This window comes from Erpetoichthys calabaricus, chromosome 13 (genome assembly GCF_900747795.2).
Source record: "Erpetoichthys calabaricus chromosome 13, fErpCal1.3, whole genome shotgun sequence".
In the NCBI taxonomy this organism is placed as follows: Eukaryota; Metazoa; Chordata; class Cladistia; order Polypteriformes; family Polypteridae; genus Erpetoichthys; species Erpetoichthys calabaricus.
Window position 1 is genome coordinate 56,072,028 of NC_041406.2, and position 19,467 is coordinate 56,091,494.

A 19,467-nucleotide genomic window follows, 5' to 3' on the forward strand; every position below is an offset into this window, starting at 1 on the left:
AGTAGACTTCCTTAATTGGGGCGGCATGGTGGCTCAGTGGGTAGCGCTGCTGCCTCGCAGTTAGGAGACCTGGGTTCACTTCCCGGGTCCTCCCTGTGTGGAGTTTGCATGTTCTCCCCGTGTCTGCGTGGGTTTCCTCTGGTTTCCTCCCACAGTCCAAAGACATGCAGGTTAGGTGAATTGGAGATCCTAAATTGGCCCTAGTGTGTGCTTGGTGTGTCTTCAAAGTACTCCCCCCACCGACCCACAATGTCCCGAGTCGAGGTCAGCAGCGCACCATCCTCACCATATACAGTGTTGACACTGCACTGCTTCCCCCTCCTGAGACGCCGGACGGTGGACCAGACTCTCCTCGAAGCTGTTCGAAAGTTGTTCTCCATGGCCTCCCCAAACTCCTCCCATGCCCGAGTTTTTGCCTCAGCAACCACCGAAGCCGCATTCCGCTTGGCCTGCCTGTACCTATTATCTGCCTCCAGAGTCCCACAGGACAAAAGGGTCCGGTAGGACTCCTTCTTCAGCTTGACAGCATCCCTCACCGCCGGTGTCCACCAACAGGTTTGGGGATTGCTGCCATGACAGGCACCGACCACCTTCCAGCCACAGCTCCGGTCAGCCGCCTCAACAATAGAGGCACGGAACATGGCCCATTCGGACTCAATGTTCCCCACCTCCCTCGGGATGTGGTCGAAGTTCTGTGGGAGGTGGGAGTTGAAGCTACTTCTGACAGGGGGCTCTGCCATACGTTCCCAGCAGACCCTCACAACACGTTTGGGCCTACCAGCTTCAACTCACCACCAGGTGGTGATCAGTTGACAGCTCCGCCCCTCTCTTCACCCGAGTGTCCAAGACATGTGGCCGCAAGTCCAACGACACTACCACAAAGTCGATCATCGAACTGAGGCCTAGGGTGTCCTGGTGCCAAGTGCACATATGAACACCCCTATGCTTGAACATGGTGTTCGTTATGGACAATCCGTGACGAGCACAGAAGTCCAATAACAAAACACCACTTGGGTTCAGATCGGGGGGGGGGCATTCCTCCCAATCACGCCCTTCCAGGTCTCACTGTCATTGCCCACGTGAGCATTGAAGTCTCCCAGCAGTACGAGGGAGTCCCCAGAAGGTATGCTCTCTAGCACCCCCTCCAGGGACTCCAAAAAGGGTGGGTACTCCGAACTGCTGTTCGGTGCACAGGCACAAACAACAGTTAGGACCCGTCCCCCCACCCAAAGGCGGAGGGAGGCTACCCTCTCGTCCACTGGGGTAAACCCCAATGTACAGGCTCCAAGTCAGGGGGCAATAAGTATGCCCACATCCACTTGGCGCCTCTCACCGGGGGCAACTCCAGAGTGGTACAGAGTCCAGCCCCTCTCAAGGAGATTGGTTCCAGAGTCGAAGCTGTGCGTCGAGGTGAGCCCGACTATATCTAGCCAGAACCTCTCAACCTTACGCACAAGCTCAGGCTCCTTCCCCTTCAGAGAGGTGACATTCCACGTCCCAAGAGCCAGCTTCTGTAGCCGAGGATCGGACCGCCAAGGTCCCCGCCTTCGGCCACCACTCAACTCACACTGCACCCGACCTCCTTGGCCCCTCCCATAGGTGGTGAGCCCATGGGAAGGGAGACCCACGTTGCCTCTTCGGGCTGTGCCCGGCCGAGCCCCATGGGTGCAAGCCCAGCCACCAGGCACTCGCCATCAAGCCCCACCTCCAGGCCTGGCTCCAGAGGGGGGCCCCGGTGACCCGCGTCCGGGCAAGGGAAAACGCCGTCCAAATTTTTCATTCATCATAGGAGGTTGTGTTGAACCACACTTTGTCTCATCCCTCACCTAGGACCAGTTTGCCTTGGGTGGCCCTACCAGGGGCATAAAGCCCCGGACAACAGAGCTCCTAGGATCATTGGGACACGCAAACCCCTCCACCATGATAAGGTTAAGGTTATACACACATTTTTGAATAATTTGATGAATAGTGCGTTATATGTAAGAGATAGTTTTCTGCTAGTTATTAAAAATAACATTGTGATTATATATCATAACAATAAAGAATAAAACTTCCAGACATGAAAATGATACTTTACCTCTGAATGGAATGACTGACTCACTCAGTGTGCCTGAGATGGTATAGGCCAGGCAGCTGCTCCGCCCATTTGTCCCAAATATCTATGATTGCTACCAGTTTGTCTGTGACACATCATGCAGGTCTCAGATCTCAGTTATTAAATCTGATGATTCAGAAGACAGCAAGGAACATATTCTCAGACACTGTGGTATGAAAAATTAGCTTTCCAGTTTCAACATCCCAACGAATGGAAATTGCCTCTCTTTGTAGGCCCATATAAGCATACAAGTGAATGTAATCCAGTCTCTTCCCGTCTACTCCATACATGTGTACACTTTCAATGTTGGTAATTTCAGGATGATTTTTTCAATGGCTGACATGAAAAGAGTTAGAAAGCTAAGGCAACGTCATGTGCTTTGGAAATTGATAATGTAGTAGGCCCAAGAGTGTTGTAACATTTAAGCAAACCAGATAGTTTTTTAGTATGGCAAAATTTGGTTGTTGTGGTAGTGGGGGAGGGGGGTTAAACAATATAGACCGTGACTTACAAATGCTCAGATTCAATACAACTGACTGATTACCATTAATCATATTATATTTAACTAGTCATTTAGCCCGGTACAATAACGGGCGCTAGAACAGTAGTGCATAAACATTAGTAGGAACAGTCTATATTAAATGGCAAGGGACTTTGACCTCATTCTTTTTGTTGGTCGTATTTTTCTTTCTTTCAGCCTTTCTTTTGTTGATGTTTACTTGCTGAGCTGACCGTTCTTCGTGGGCTGTCGCCATGTATTGTGTGTCTTTAATTTTCTGTGACAGTAATACTGTCTTGTATGGCTCTATTCAATAAGGGCGCGCGCAAAAAGGCGAGCTTCAAAAGGGCGACCTCAATTGAGCGCGGCGAATAAAGGCGTTCGTAGATCATTTAGTTCAAATGGCTCTGGAATATGTGAAGAGCAACAAAGATGCAGATCTTTATTTACGCGCGCCTTTATTCGCTGCGCCCAATTGAGGTCGCCCTTTTGAGGCTCGCCTTTTTGTGCGCGCCCTTATTGGAGGATACCGTCTTGTATGTCCGCTGGCTTGTACATCCGTAATATACCTTTAATTTTCTCTGGCGGTAATACAGGCGTGCACGTCGGTAATATGCCTTTAATCTCCTCTGATAGTAATACTGGCTTGTATGTGGCTGTAATATGCATCACTGTATTGTGTACCTTTAATTTCCTCTCGCAGTAATACTGGTTTGTATTTCCGTAAAATGCCTCTAACTTTCTCTGACAGTAATATCGCGCATCGCACCGTGCCCCGCGCATGCGCACTTCATTAGAAGACACCCACACACGGACACCTGGACACACATAGGGATTTTATATATATAGATTATATTATTTTTGCACTAGGGGGCTCCGCCCCCTGCTCGCTTCGCTTGCCAACCCCTGCTCTTGGGTAACCCGAAATAGCGGGCTCGTGTTTGTATATCTGTCAGTCGAGGTCGTTCGTTTTGAACCCGTGCCTGCTTTGCTTCCGCAGTTTCAGACGCGCGTTGTAGGCGCCTGCGTTCATTGATCTTATTCAGGTGGGCTCGTGTTTGTATCGTTGAGCTGTATTGTGTTTGAATTTGGTGTAAAGCGTTCAGCGGTTTGTACAATCCCAAGCAGCACATTATTCCTAACTTCACTCCACAGTAGTGCCACTCACAATATGGCAGTGACGCCTGCGCCTTCACTCCGCAGTAGTGCCACTCACATTATGGCGGTGACGCCTGCGCCTTCCGTACCATCTTTGTGGATCTGTAGGGCCTCCGTAGCCTCTCACGTTTGACTCTGGGGTGCAGCGCAGAATCCTCTTTTGTGTGTGGCTGTGTCGTTAGTCGTTAGCTATGGGCGCGTTGTTGCTTCATTTCTCATTCACGTTAGTTGAGCTCTTTCGTTCTTGGGCCGTGACTCCTTCGTTCGTGGTGGATAAGACTTCGCTTGCGGTTTATGAGACACGCGCCTGCGCAGTATGTCTCATGGTCCCATCGCCGTGTCCCTGCGTCCATATCCGGGTTTGTTCTCGGTTAGTAATATGGATACTTGTGACGTTTGCTCTTACCGTCTACCACACAAGCCCTTTACTGGTGGTCTTCCAAATCTCAGGACAGACTACACTCCACTTCACAGAGGATCTCTTAATACTGAATGTCCTTGTTTGTTTTCTTCAAGTTCATAATTTCAATAATAATAATAATTCTGGGCGGCACGGTGGCGCAGTGGGTAGCGCTGCTGCCTCGCAGTTGGGAGACCTGGGTTCGCTTCCCAGGTCCTCCCTGCGTGGAGTTTGCATGTTTTCCCCGTGTCTGCGTGGGTTTCCTCCGGGCGCTCCGGTTTCCTCCCACAGTCCAAAGACATGCAGGTTAGGTGGATTGGCGATTCTAAATTGACCCTAGTGTGTGCTTGGTGTGTGGGTGTGTTTGTGTGTGTCCTGCGGTGGGTTGGCACCCTGCCCGGGATTGGTTCCTGCCTTGTGCCCTGTGTTGGCTGGGATTGGCTCCAGCAGACCCCCGTGACCCTGTGTTCGGATTCAGCGGGTTGGAAAATGGATGGATGGATAATAATTCTTTACATTTATATAGCGCTTTTCTCACTACTCAAAGTGCTCTCCACACAGGGAGGACCCAGGAAGCGAACCCACAATCTCCTTACTGCAAAGCAGCAGCACTACCACTGTGCCACCTACGTGGATAAAAAAAAAAAAAGAGGAGCGCTTTCATGATTTTGCGTGTCTTACCTGCATTGTTATCAATCTTTAATATTGTTTTTTATATCAGTATGCTGCTGCTGGAGTATGTGAGTTTCCCCTTGGGATTAATAAAGTATCTATCTATCTATCTATCTATCTATCTATCTATAGGGCGGAGTGGTGGCTCTGAGGCTAGAGATCTGCACTGGCAATCGGAAGGTTGCCGGTTCGAATCCCGTCAATGCCAATAGGGACTCTGCTCTGTTGGGCCCTTAAGCAAGGCCCTTAACCTGCAATTGCTGAGCGCTTTGAGTAGTGAGAAAAAGCGCTATATAAATGCAAAAAATTAAAAAAAAAAAAAAAACAATTATCTATCTATCTATCTATCTATCTATCTATCTATCTATCTAATTCAATGAACTGGTCAACATCCCCTTTACAACTTTGGAATTTCCTGAATTGTATTTTAAAATACTATATATGTATTATCCATCCATCCATTATCCAACCTGCTATATCCTAACTGCAGGGTCACTGGGTCCGCTGGAGCCAATCCCAGCCAACACAGGGTGCAAGGCAGGAAACAAACCCCGGGCAAGCTACCAGCCTACCGCAGTATATATGTATTATGCATGTTTTATATTACTATAACAACATTTATTATTCTATGTAACTATTAATGTGAATAATTTGTGAAATTAGTTTCCCCAAACCACAGGTGGGCAGCACCTTTCTCTGGCTGCTGTGGTGTTGCCTAGAAATTGTAGTTTAGGCAGACAGCCCTGTCAGGTACCTCCTGGGGGGAGATCTGGGGATGCAGAATCACTCTTTCGGAGGCTTTTGTCTTCCTCTAGGTTTCATACCTTAGCTGAGTGTGTTCATATGTGGAAGGTTACCAACGACAAGACTACCCCTTGTAAGAGGAGAAGAACAAGAGAGAGAGTGGGGTGTTAGCTTTTGAACTAAACAACCTGTGTTTTAAGGTAATTTTGGAAAATAATTGTTTTCCAAACCAAAGACTTACTTGTGGAATATATGTCTTCTGAATTTGGGGTGTGAGGAGTCTTCTATCATAGACATGAACATATAAAGAATACCAGTGGTTTTCAATTCTGAAAGAAACACCTTGTGTTTTTTTTTAAAAAAAATAGATATATAAATAATGAAATTGATTTTCCAGTATTCCGGGGCATTGGGAACAACAGCATACCTTAACAGTGTGAAATGCTAGGGAGGAACCAACTCTAACGAGAACCCCATTCTAACATATGTCATGCATACAGCCATCAAACCAAATAAGTAATTCACGCCTTTAAGAGACACACACACTCACACAAATGTGAGTGCACAATTCACACCTACTGTGGCTTCATTTTTATTCAAGATCAGTCTCCCAGAGCAGGGGATCTCATGTTCAGTTTTGGGAGCCCTTGTGTCTAAGGTGTCTGTAAATGTTTACCAACCAGCTTCACAATAAGTGGGTCATTTTCCCTCTAATTGATCTCTTTGTATAATTGTTTCTTTTTCCTCTCTTATTCTGCATTTAGAAAAGCACAGTAATGTGAGATTTACATTTCTGGTAAGCTTAAAAATGCTTGTATTTTGGCAAGGCTTAATTTGCTAATATCATTTTCTCATCATTCCCCAGAAGCTTAATAAGGACAATGGATGACAAGTGGGGTTTTTGAAAGGGAAATGGCTCAATCCATTTCCATGACATATCTGTTTTACATAAGAAGTACTGTACACAATGAAAACCAGGATGATGATTACTATAAAAAACCTTAAAAAATGATATTTAAAAAAAACAAAACGCTTCTACCTCACCAGGAGAACTGGTTTCAGATGATGAGAATTTTCTGGATTGTTACGAGAACGTACAAACAGGGAAATGACACTCTGCTTACGTAAGGTAGGAATGCAGGTACAAAATGGGCTGAGAAGAAAACCTGCTGCCAAGTGGGCCTCCAGGACTGAACTTGAAAACATGCAGTTCTTAAGCCCCGAGCTATACACTGCGCCAGTGCTGTACATTACTCCGTAAACCAATTAACAGTTAGTTGCAGACCTAGCCTAGAATAACAATGCTGTAACAACATCCGCGTCGGGTTCGAAAAGAATAAAAAAAAAACAGACGGACGAAGTAGGGATCACAGAACAATTTACTTGAATAGTAAAGAAAGAAAAAAAACACAGGGTTGTAACAGCAAAAAAAAAAAATGAACGTCTTTGACTTAGAACTATTTACAATCTCCTATAGTTCACTCATATTTGTGGTCTTGATAGACGCCGTTAAAGAAAAGCAAAACAAAAAAAGAAAAACCCCACAACACCTACCTTCTCCCTCCAGCTCCATCCCTCCTCCTGTCCCTCCGTCCCGGGTCTTCTACATCTTAGGAATTTTTTCAAAGCACAAAGAATTAACTTCATATGCCAGTAATCAGTATATTTAAGAGTTACTGGCTACTGATTTGCAGTGCTAACATAAAAATTCAGGACATGGTTGTAATTCAACAGCAGCACATTGCTACATTCCATTAATTTTGTGGTCCAGTTTACTGTTAAGTCACTTTGCAGTGTTGTGTGTTTAGGTGTTCTTAAAAATGACCATACTGGCATTGCTTCAAACTATACACTTAACACAAATACATTTACTTGACGTTAGCTTAATTCCTCATGTAGTTTTATATATAATATACCTATTGCACAAGAGGCTATAGTAAAATGACTTAGTTATGATTATTTCAACCATTAATTTAGGAAATTTCATTTTTGTTTGCAAATTACAATTCATTCCATTCAAAAAAACAAAGAGATGAACTATAAATATTATTTAAATCTAGAACAGAACCCCCCAAAACCCTCGATCAATGCTTTATTTTAAAATGCAGAGTTTGAGTGCAGCAAGAAGTGAAATGTAGCAGAGAACTCAGTGAGAACAAGAATGGGAAGAGCACTGCAGGGGCTGCAGGTCTTTTGATTTAATCATTCTATGGTTTCAAAAATCATCAGTAGCATGAGCTCTGTGAAATTCAGAAGGATGCTTGTGTTTATTATTATTATTGGTATTATTGTTACAGCCTTATTTTCAAAATGTATAGTGTGCTTGTATAATTCTTGCTTCATGTTTGAACATGCTTTTGTAACTATTTTATATTCTTATTTTCCCTAATGGTCAGTAAATTGACAAGTTTCAAATATATAGCCAACAGCAACAAAGTAGCTCTTATGAGTCTTTCTCATAACATAGTCATATTAATAAAATTTAATAAAAAGTGAAATGAGATATTGCTATTGATCAGCTGTGGCTTACAAAACATTTCAGACTTTCTTAAAAAAATAAATCATGAATCCAAAAGAATTTCTGACATAGGATACAATCAGTTAATTACATGAACCACCTCATTAACAAGATCTTTTTTCAAATTAAAAATAATTGAGATGAAAGATTGCACTTCAGAACACAAAAGTAGCCTACCCTTAAATTAAATGTACATGCCAGAATTGAGTACCTTGTTGTAATGGTTTCCAATCCCAGCACTGGCTGTACAGGATTTGTTTCAACCAGTTTTACAATCAGTAAGTTGTTTTAACTGTAATTGATCTCATTGTTGAGTTAGGTGATGTTTTTGAACTCTTCTTCTGAGATTTAGAAAAGGCAAGTAGCTTGAAATCTACATGCATACAAAATTCAGAAATATTGGTATACAAATGTGTATATCTGTTATTTGATACCTTAATTGTATTGTAATTATGACAATTAATGAGTGGAGTAAAAAGCAAATCACTCTGAATGCTTAAAAGCTATTTAAGTGACAGACTCACGAGTGTGACTGATAGGAAATAATGGCTAAGCAGAACACCTGGGGCCTCATGTATAACACCGTGCATAGAACTCACACTATAACATGGCGTAAGCACAAAAGCAGGAATGTGCATACGCACAGAAAAATCCAGATGCAGGAATCTGTGCGTACGCAAACTTCCACATTCTTCCGCTACATAAATCCCGATCAGCGTGAAAAGTAACGCACGTGCACGCGCCTTCTGTCCCGCCCCAACTCCTCCCAGAATTATGCCTCTTTGAATATGCAAATCAATATAAATAGCCCTTAAGCTCAGCCTTCTGTGAAAAGACAATGGGAAAAGTATGGGGGAAAATATAAGAATTTCAGCGAATATCAAGTGGAGGCAAAGGAAAAACATACTATTTGTTGATTTAAACAGTGGTATAATCAATAAAAGGAAGTTGATCAAGAGACATAGTGTTAGAAAAACTCGAAAGCTCAAGTTCCCAAAGTCGCACAGTACCCGAAATAAAAAAGAAGTTGTCACATATCAAAGTCGCCGTGACAAGGTGAGTCGTAGTCCACTGTCTGAATGTCACACGAAAGCTTATTAGGGTACAGAGAAAAAAAATAGGCACACAGTGGGAAAAAAGCATGAAATGTCAACTTTAATCTCAAAATTTCCACTTTAATCACATAGTTTATTTTGTCATTAAAGTAGAACATCATAAACTTCATCTTAAAATCGTTTAATTTACTAGTTTCTCAAATCCCATTGTAACTAAAGTAGCACATTAAATGCTTTGTTCTGTGTTTGATCTTCTATGTGTGTGAATCTCTACATACTTCAGTTCTTCTGCGGTGGGTTGGCACCCTGCCCGGGATTGGTTCCTGCCTTGTGCCCTGTGTTGGCTGGGATTGGCTCCAGCAGACCCCCTTGACCCTGTGTTCGGATTCAGCGGGTTGGAAAATGGATGGATGGACTTCCGTTCTTTCTCTTTCTCCAACAGGACACAGAATCCATTACATTCGTGATATTACAGCTCTCTGAATAATTAAAATACTGAGATTTATACGTAAATATCTTTTTCATGATGATAGGAATGAAAGCATGTTATTAAACATGGGAACACGGTGGCGCAGTGAATGTTCATATCTCATGCAAGAGGCTTGCTGCGCCATGCGTGACCTACGATGAAATAATTTATTACAGAAGTACTGTCTCTTTCAAACATACTAATCTCCAATTCCTGCCCTTACTTTTCTTTCTCCAAATACCCAATCGCCACACAATCAGCTCTGTAATAGACGTTAAGCCATTTGTAAGCTTAGAACGCCAATTCTTCAGAACTTTTAAGGAACATTGAAATATCTTCGTAGTACATGTTTAATTATTCTATCCGTCTATCCTTCCAGTGTCGCGTCAGCACCAGCAAGAATACAGCGCAAGGCAGGAGCAATCCGTGAACTAGCTAGCGCTGCGGCACCGTGTCCTCACATGTTTAATTATTAACAACGCAGATTATTTAAATAAAGTTAAAGTTTTATCTGTATACTATAATCAACATATTTTGCTGCATTTCATCTTAAAAATGATATCGTCATCATACGCGCTTTATAAAGTGGCGCAGGTTGTGCAATATTATAACTGTAGTGCAAGTTTACAGTGGGGTAATTGTACTTATAAGTACAAACAGTTCTACAAGGAGCACTTGACTGAGTGTGTTTATAGTTCTTGGGATGAAACTGTGTAGTGGGGCTACATTGTTTATAGTGTTGTCAAATGTTAGTACTGAGTGTGTCTTGTTTCAATTGTGCCGTTTGCTGTTTATGTATGTATCAGTGAATGCCATCCCTGTAAAGGGGGACTGATGATGGAAGGAGACCACAAACCCAAACCTGGAAAACACCTGTTCACTATTAATCAATTATAGCCGTCACAGGACTATTTAAGCAATTTAAGCAAAGTCAATTTTTTCAACCACGAATTCAACTTACCTGCTGTTTTTTCACATCGCGCCTTCACACCAGTTTGTTTTTCATTTTTCCGGACTGTCTTCCATCCCTCATCTGCAGAGGTCCCAGGGTTGGAACGTCATCCACCACACGGCGAGGAATCACGGTGAGGTTGCTCCAATTGCCAGGAAAATCAAACAACTCATTTACCTCTAGTTCAGTCATCCGTATTCAGGACAGTTTTTATAACCGGACTCAAATTCACGATCATTCATTCCATATATCATTGTTGTTGTTCGTTGTTTGTTATATGTTACAGGGGCAAGGGAGGGTTTGTTGTATTTATATATGGAGGTGTCATGTTATTGCTGAGGTGGAGGAATATTTATATATTTTTTTTCTATTTATTTTGCATATTTCATTTAATACAATCAATCAGTTTAATTTTATATATTACACCGTCGATTGTGGGGGAGAAGTTTAATTTGTTAGAGGTACAGCTTGATAGTTAGATTTAACCTCAGTAAATTATCCAGGCCACAGGTCTTGGAGGTGTAGCTGCCGGCTGGGTAAGGGGTTGGCCGTTACATAAGTGGTTCCCTCTCTGAGGAATCTTAATAAATACTATCGCTGTCTGCCTTTAAACATTTCCCCCATTAAAAACATGTCTGTACTGCGTGCCGAGCTGGACGACACCATTGCTTCGCCACGGTGTGAGGAAGGAGTAGCCGGGGCACGGCATGTCATGGTCAGAGCGTGTTCAGCGGTGCAGGAGGTGGTGGATTCATTGCAGTCGCTGTACCTCGAAGATCACCATGGACCTGAAGAGGAATGTCTGGAGGATGTTTCGCCTCCATGGGAAGATCTGGCGCAACAACTAACCTGGCTGGATGAGAAAGTCCGCGAGGTTGCTAAAAGTGCGCTGGAGTGCGAAGATGCCTTGCGGGCTTGCATCAGCAGCTCCCAGGAGGAAATAAAAGAATATATCCACGATCAAGTTAAACTCCTGGGGCGGGAAATTGTGTTGTGCCTCCAGAGGCGAGATCAGCACTGGCAAGAAACTCTTCAGGGGGAGGTCCGAAGGAGTCTCCAGAAGTTACGTCAGTCACCCTGTCATTCTACGCCTTATGGGTCTCGTGGGGGGGGGTGAATACATCAATTGGCCCTCTGTTCCTGGGGTGCGCCTTTCCTTTCCTAAGTTGGGGGCTCCATATAACATTGATGATGTCCTCAGCTTTGTGGAAGAAGGGGAGGTGTATCTGGCTGTTAACCCTTTAACCCCAGAAGAGCTTATGGGGGTGATAGGGGCCTCCCTCTCGGAGCCGGTGCAGAGCTGGTGGCTGACAGCAAAGAAGAACATTAAAGACTGGGGGTCCTTTCATCGATATTTCCTCGCGGCTTTTCTTCCGGAAGACTATGAATCTGAACTGGAGGACAAGCTGTGATCCATGGTGCAACTGCCTTCGCAATCCATCCGGGACTTTGCCTATGAATATCGGGCTTTGTGTTTGAAGTGGTGGCCGGCTATGTCTGAAGAAGAGGTGGTCCGCCGCATCCTTAATGCCTGTAACCCACGGTTGGCTGGGGGTCTCAGGGGGAGTTGTGGGGTCGGTGGAAGACCTGGTGAAGGTGGGCTCGCAAGTGGAACGGGCCTGGGGAAACTCAAAAACGTACTGGAACAAAGTACAAGCCAGTACATGAGAAACCCAGCCCCTAAAACCCCAGCGAACCAAACCTTGCTGGTCGGAAGCCGATCTCGCCATCATGCAAGCGAGTACGTCCCTCCTGATTGTCCCAGGGAAGCTGCGGGGGTGGCAGGTGGATGCGGCGGTGGATACAGGGAGCCATCACACCTTAATCCGTTCAAACATATGGAAGAAGATTAGCTGACTGAAAGACAACTTAACATCTGCCCCGTCTGTCTGATTTGTATTGGCAGATGGGAGTGAACACAGGGCCCTGGGCAAAGTCCCCTTGAGGTACAGTGTACTCTCCACCACCTGGGAAATGGATACATATGTCCTGGATGACCGGCACCTGTCCGTCCTGTTACTCCTTGGGCTGGATTCTTTAACCACCATGAGGATGACCATTCATCTCAGTCCCAGGGGGTATACGGTGCTGGCGGAAGGGGTATATGAATTCATACATAAATCAAAAGAAGATCTGGGCTCAGAATTCATTGGTTTCTATGCAGCAGTGAGGAGTGCTCACTCAGAAAATCCACCAGGCTGAACATGTCATCGCTTACGCCTCTCGAGTCTTGCACGGCGCTGAGCTGAATTATTCGACGGCTGAAAAAGAGTGTTTGGCTATCGTGTGGGCTGTGGAAAAATGGAGACACTATCTGGAGGGGGTTGAATTTGAAGTGTACACTGACCATCATGCTCTGACCTGAGTATTTAATCACCCAAAGACCTCCTCACGTCTAACCAGGTGGGTACTCCGCCTCCAGAACTTTACTTTCAAGGTGACCTATCGGAAGGGCTGTGGCAATATCGTGCCTGATGCTCTGTCCAGTGCGTCAGAGCCACCGGGGATGTTGGGTTCAGCAGAGGCAAAAAAGATGGTCCTCCCTCTGCCAAGAAGCCTTCAAGACCTGGCTCAAACACAAGCCACCAGTCCATTCTGCCAGAACATCAGGGAGGGACTGGAGCAGCAGCATACTGACCGGGTATACTTTGTGGACCTTCAGGGGGTTCTGTACAGGACCATTCCTTCCTCCCTTGGGGGTCTACAACACCAACTAGTGGTCCCAGAAGAACTCGTCCCCAACTTTCTGAATTTTTATCATGACAGTCTTTTAGGTGGTCACCTCGGAAGGACAAAAACTTTATTGAAGATCCTGGGGGTTGCATGGTGGCTGTCTGTCCGGAAAGACGTTTGCAACCATGTGAAGAAGTACCTAACTTGCCAGCAGCTAAAAAACCCACCTGGTAAACCGGCAGGATTTTTACAATCGACAATCGCTGATGGACCGGGGGAGACTTTGGGAGTCGACCTGATGGGGCCATTTCCTGTTACCAGATCGAGGAAAACCGTCCTGATGGTGGTGATCAATTATTTTTCAAAGTTGGTGGAGCTGTTTGCATTAACGGATGCTAAAACCAACAAAATATGCTCCACCCTGAAGAACGAAATCTTCACCCGCTCGGGGGTGCCGAAGAACATCTTTTCAGACCGGGGTCCGCAGTTCACGAGCTCTGTATTGGATGAACTTTATACAGCCTGGGGAGTGAAGAAAAACTTGACAACAGCTTACCATCCCCAGGCAAACATGACAGAGCGAGTGAACCGGACCCTGAAGAACATGATCGCCTCCTATGTGAGTGAACGGCATCAGGATTGGGATAAGTGGCTCCCCGAGCTCCGGTTTGCCCTGAACACCGCTGTGCATGAAGCCACAGGTGAGACGCCTGCTTTGGTTGCGCTGGGCAGACAGCTGAAGGGCCCGCTTGACTGACTCCTTCCCAGAGCCCCTAGTCCAGAAACCACCAGTTACAGTAATTTATTTAAACTTGAGGAATTACGGCGGAGAATCCAACAGAGGTTGGTGAGTTCGACATCCAGACATGCCAAGTTGTACAATGCCCGGCGTAAGGAAGCGTGCTTTCAGCCGGGTGATTTGGTCTGGATTAGAGCTCACCATCTCTCGGATGCCAGCAAAAGGTTCTTCGCCAAGCTAGCGCCTAAATGGTTAGGTCCAGCCAAAATAATTTCTCAAAAAGATGTCCAGTCAATTTCCAGATTCAAAGGGGTATCGGCACTGACTCCAAGCTAGACACTATCCATGTGGCCAATCTCAAGCCGTACTTCGGCCCTCCCTTGTCCAAGGTTTTTGGGGGAATGTAGCGGGGCTACATAGTTTATAGTGTTGTCAAATGTTAGCACTGAGTGCGTCTTGTTTCCATTGTCCCATTTGCTGTTTATGTGTGTATCAGTGAATGCCGTCCCCGTTAAGGGGGGGATGGATGATGGAAGGAGACCGCAACCCCAAACCTGGAAAACACCTGTTCACTATTAATCAATTACAGCCGTCACAGGACTATTTCAGCAATCAGAAGAGAGAGAAGTAGAGAAGAGAAGGAGAGACCATTTTTTTCAACCACGGATTCAACTTACCTGCTGTTTATTCAAATTGCGCCTTCGCACCAGTTTGTTTTTCATTTTGCCGGACTGTCTTCCATCCCTCATCTGCAGAGGCCCCGGGGTCGGAACGTCCTCCACCACACGCCGAGGAATCATGGTGAGGTTGCTCCAATTGCCAGGAAAATCAAACAACTCATTTATCTCGTTCAGTCATCCGTATTCAGGACAGTTTTTATAACCGGACTCAAATTCATGATCATTCATTCCGTATATCATTAATTGAGAAAACTCATTTTGGCCTCTTTAATCCGCAATCTTGCTTTTTCGGTCACTACCCAAAGCTCGTGGCCATAGGTGAGGGTAGGAACGTAGATCGACTGGTAAATCGACAGCCTCGCCTTTTGGCTCAGCTCTCTCTTCACCACAATGGACCGTCGCAGAGCCTGCATTACTGCGGATGCCGCACCAATCCGTCTGTCAACCTCCCGCTCCATTCTTCCCTTTCTCGTGAACAAGACCCCGAGATACTTGAACTCCTCCACTTGAGGCAGTACTGTGTTCCCAACCCAGAGAGAGCATTCCACCCTTTTCCGGCTGAGAACCATGGCCTTGGATTTAGAGGTGCTGACTCTCATCCCCACTGCTTCGCACTCAGCTGCGAACTGCTCCAGTGAGAGCTGGAGGTCACTGTCCGATGAAGCCAACAGAACCACATCATCTGCAAATAGCAGAGTCGAGATTCTGGGTCACCGAACAAGACCCCCTCCGCTCTTTGGCTGCGCCTAGAAATTCTGTCCATATAACTTATCAACAGAATCGGTGACAAAGGGCAGCCCTGGCGGAGTCCAACCTCAACAGGAAACGAGTCCGACTTATTACCGGCAATGCGGACCAAGCTCCTGCTCCTCCTGTACAGGGACTGGATGGCTCGTAACAACGAGCCTTGTACCCCTTACTCTTGGAGCACACCCTTCAGGATGCTTTGAGGGACACAGTTGAATGCCTTCTCCAAATCCACAAAACACATGTGGACTGGTTGGGCAAACTCCCATGCCCCCTCCAGGATCTGGGCAAGGGTGTAGAGCTGGTCCAGTGTTCCACGGCCAGGACGGAATCCGCATTGTTCCTCTTGAATCCAAGATTCGACCATCGAACGAACTCTTTTCTCCAGCACCCCTGAATACACCTTACCGGGGAGGCTGAGGAGTGTGATTCCCCCTATAGTTGGAGCACATCCTCCGGTCACCCTTCTTAAAAAGGGGAACCACCACCCTGGTTTGCCAATCCAGAGGCACTGCCCCCAATGTTCATGTGATGTTGCAGAGATGTGTCAACCAGGACAGCCCCACAACATCCAGAGCCTTGAGGAACCCAGGGTGAACCTCGTCCACGCCAGGGGCCCTGCCACCTCGGAGCTTTTTAACTACCTCGGCGACTTCAGTCCCTGTTATGGACAGGTCCTTCCCCCGGAGTCCTTCAGCTCTGCTTCCTCTAAGAAAGACATGCTGGTGGGATTGAAAAGATCCTCGAAGTATTCCTTCCACCGGTCAATAACGTCTGCAGTTGAAGTCAGCAGGGCCCCATCTCCACTGTACACAGTGTTGGTGGAGCATCGCTTTCCCCTACTGAGGCGCCTGACGGTTTGCCAGAACCTTCTCGGTGCCGACCGAAAGTCGTTTCCATGGCTTCCCCAAACTCCTCCCAAGTCCCAGTTTTTGCCTCTGCAACAGCCAATGCCGCCACACGCTTGGCCCGCTGGTACCCCTCAGCTGCCTCCTGGAGTCCCACTGGTCAACCAGACCCGATAGGACTCTTTCTTCAGCTTGACGGCCTCTCGAACCTTAGGTGTCCACCACCGGGTTCGTGCATTGCCGCCACGAGAGGTGCCACAACCTTGCGGCCACAGCTCCGTTCTGCTGCTTTGACAATGGAGGCTCGGAACATGATCCATTCAGACTCAATGTCCTTCGTCTCCCTCGGAATGAGGTTGAAGTTCTGCCAGAGGTGGCAGTTAAATATCTTTCTGACCGGTTCCTCCACCAGATGTTCCCAGGAGACCCTCATTATTCATTTGGGTCTGCCTGGCCTGTCCGGCAGCCTCTCCCACCATCTAATCCAACTTACCACCAGGTGGAAATCGGTTGACAGCTCAGCCCCTCTCTTAACCCCAGTGTCCAAAACATAAGGTCGCAGATCTGATGACACGATTACAATGTCGATCATCGAGCTGCGACCTTGGGCATCCTGGCGCCAAGTGCACTTATGGACACCCTTATGCTCGAACATGGTGTTCGTTATGGACAATCCATGGCCAACACAGAAGTCTAACAACTGAACACCACTCAAATTTAGATCAGTGAGGCCATTCCTCCCAATCACACCTCTCCAGGTTTCACTGTCGTTGCCGACGTGAGCGTTTAAGTATCCCAGCAGGACGATAGAGTCCCCAGGAGCTGCGCCTCGCAGTGCCTCTTCCAGGGACTCCAGGAAGGCTGGGTACTCTGAATTGCTGTTCAGCGCATAAGCACAAACAACGGTCAGAGTCCTTCCCCCAACTCGAAGGCATAGGGAAACAACCCTCTCGTCCAAGAACCCCAACGTACAGGCCTCGAGCCAGGGGGCCAACAGCAAGCCCACCCCTGCCCGATGCCTCTCACCCACAGCAACTCCAGAGTGGAACAAAGTCCAGCCTCTCTCAAGAGGAATGGAAGAGCCCAGACCATGCGTAGAGGTGAGCCCGACTATACTGTATCTAGCTGGTACCTCTTAACCTCTCGCATCAGTTCAGGCTCCTTCCCCACCAGAGAGGTAACATTCCATGTCCCAAAAGCCAAGTTTAGGCAACCGAGGGTCGGAACGCCAGAGTTCCCGCCTTCGGCTACCACCCATATGACATTGCACCCGACCCCTATGGCCTCTCTTGCAGGTGGTGTGCCCACAAGAGAGAAACTAAAAGATAGGTATACTAATAATTATTGCATAGTTTTAATAAATCTATACATAAAGCATAATTGACTGTCTTTTTTTTTGTCAGTTACCAAAAATAACTGCCAGTTACATGACTCAGTCATTCTTTGACATATCCATTATCTGTATATCCTCTGTATATATATTTACATATATAATTTGTATCAGATAAAGCCACAAGATACAGTATCAGACTCTATCCTCCTTTTTATCCATTAAGCAGCAAAACTAACAATAACGTCCGTACTGATTATTCTCTCTTTACCACATTATGTCAGTCAAGTCTGAAGCCCCACTTTGATATATAAACTGGCAAATGATCTAGCCCCCTTTAATTCACTTCTCTATACACACTGTGATTGGACATTGTCTTAAAATTCCCAGGTTATACAGTATAAAACTATAATGTAGGCGGCGTTTTGGTGCATGTCCACCAAATTCTGGAACAATCTGTCAGCCAGTATCAGGATTGCCCCATTTGTCTCTTTATTTTGTCTCAAAGCCCAATACACTTTATGGTAACATAGAAAACTCTTGCCAAAGCTGCTGCTTTCCTGCTTTTAAATGAAGGAATGGGTCAAAAATGTGGCAATAGATTCACATGTTTTAGGTATCCTTGAACATGATTTAGCTATTTTCACAGAGATGTCTTCAATGGTGTATGTGCCTGGATAGGAGTCTGTGTACAACTCAAAAAAGCATCAGTTCATCTGAATTAAAAACTCACTTAGTCATTAGCATTGTAAAAGGATCACACACTATTTACAGCAAAATTGATTGAGTAGATAAATAATAAATACAGACAGCTGGAAATACTACATGAAATTCTAGAAATTTAGCTTAGTTCCTCACTCACTAGAATATTTTTCTTTTAGCCTTTGCACATGCAAGAATGTTAAGAAACAATTTAATTTAGTAAGCTAAGGAATAAAACTAGTAAAAGACATGTGTCAAAAATATATGTCACAAATTAATAAACAAAATGATTTATCAAACATACTATAAAAACCTACTTCATTGCAAAGATCCATCTTTTAGTTATGTTTAAGTAAATATGTAACAAATGTATTTATACATGTGTTGTGTAACCAACACATACCAATCATAAAAGTACATACCATTCTTTTCTTTAAAGCAGAAATAATGGTAGGTAATGACATTTGAGTCTGCCTTGTTATTTTACGGTCAAATACTGTATGTGAATATCTAGAATTTACCTTTATCCTAATCAGATAATCTTTTGTGCTTATGTTTAGCTGTCTGCTCAATCACAGACAGATGATAATAAGTTCAAAATATAAATCTTTACTAACTTAAAATTATGTATGGCTTTTAAAGATATTTAAGATTTTATTATTGACACATTTTCAATGCAAGAATATTGTATCAGTGCACATCTCACCCAGTTGTGATAATGCTTGTGTTTTTTGTGATCAAATTACAAAACATAAAATGAGGGAAGGGTTAATTGTCTTCTTTATAAACCCCCAGTAAAGAGGCCAACTATATTTGTCTAGTATATGAGCAGGCAGAAAATGTATTTTGTTGCAGTATCTTTCTGAATTTGTGTTGCACCAATTGAGACAGGAGCCTGAACATTTATATTACAAATTACTTCAAAAAAAATATTTCAAATGGATACGATGTCAACAAAAATAAGCAATAGTCAGTTGTTAGAAGTTTGTAAGTCTTTAGCATAGAAATGTTCTTCTCTGTTGGATATAAAAAAAAGAGATAAAATCATGAACAGTATTTCTTCTATTTGTGTTGATGAAATTTCATGATATTGAAGCTACTGAGAAAAAAACTCTTAAAGAAAACAAAGAACGAGATTGCCATCTCTTTGTGTATTTTTCTTCAAAGCATGACGCTCTGCTGCAAG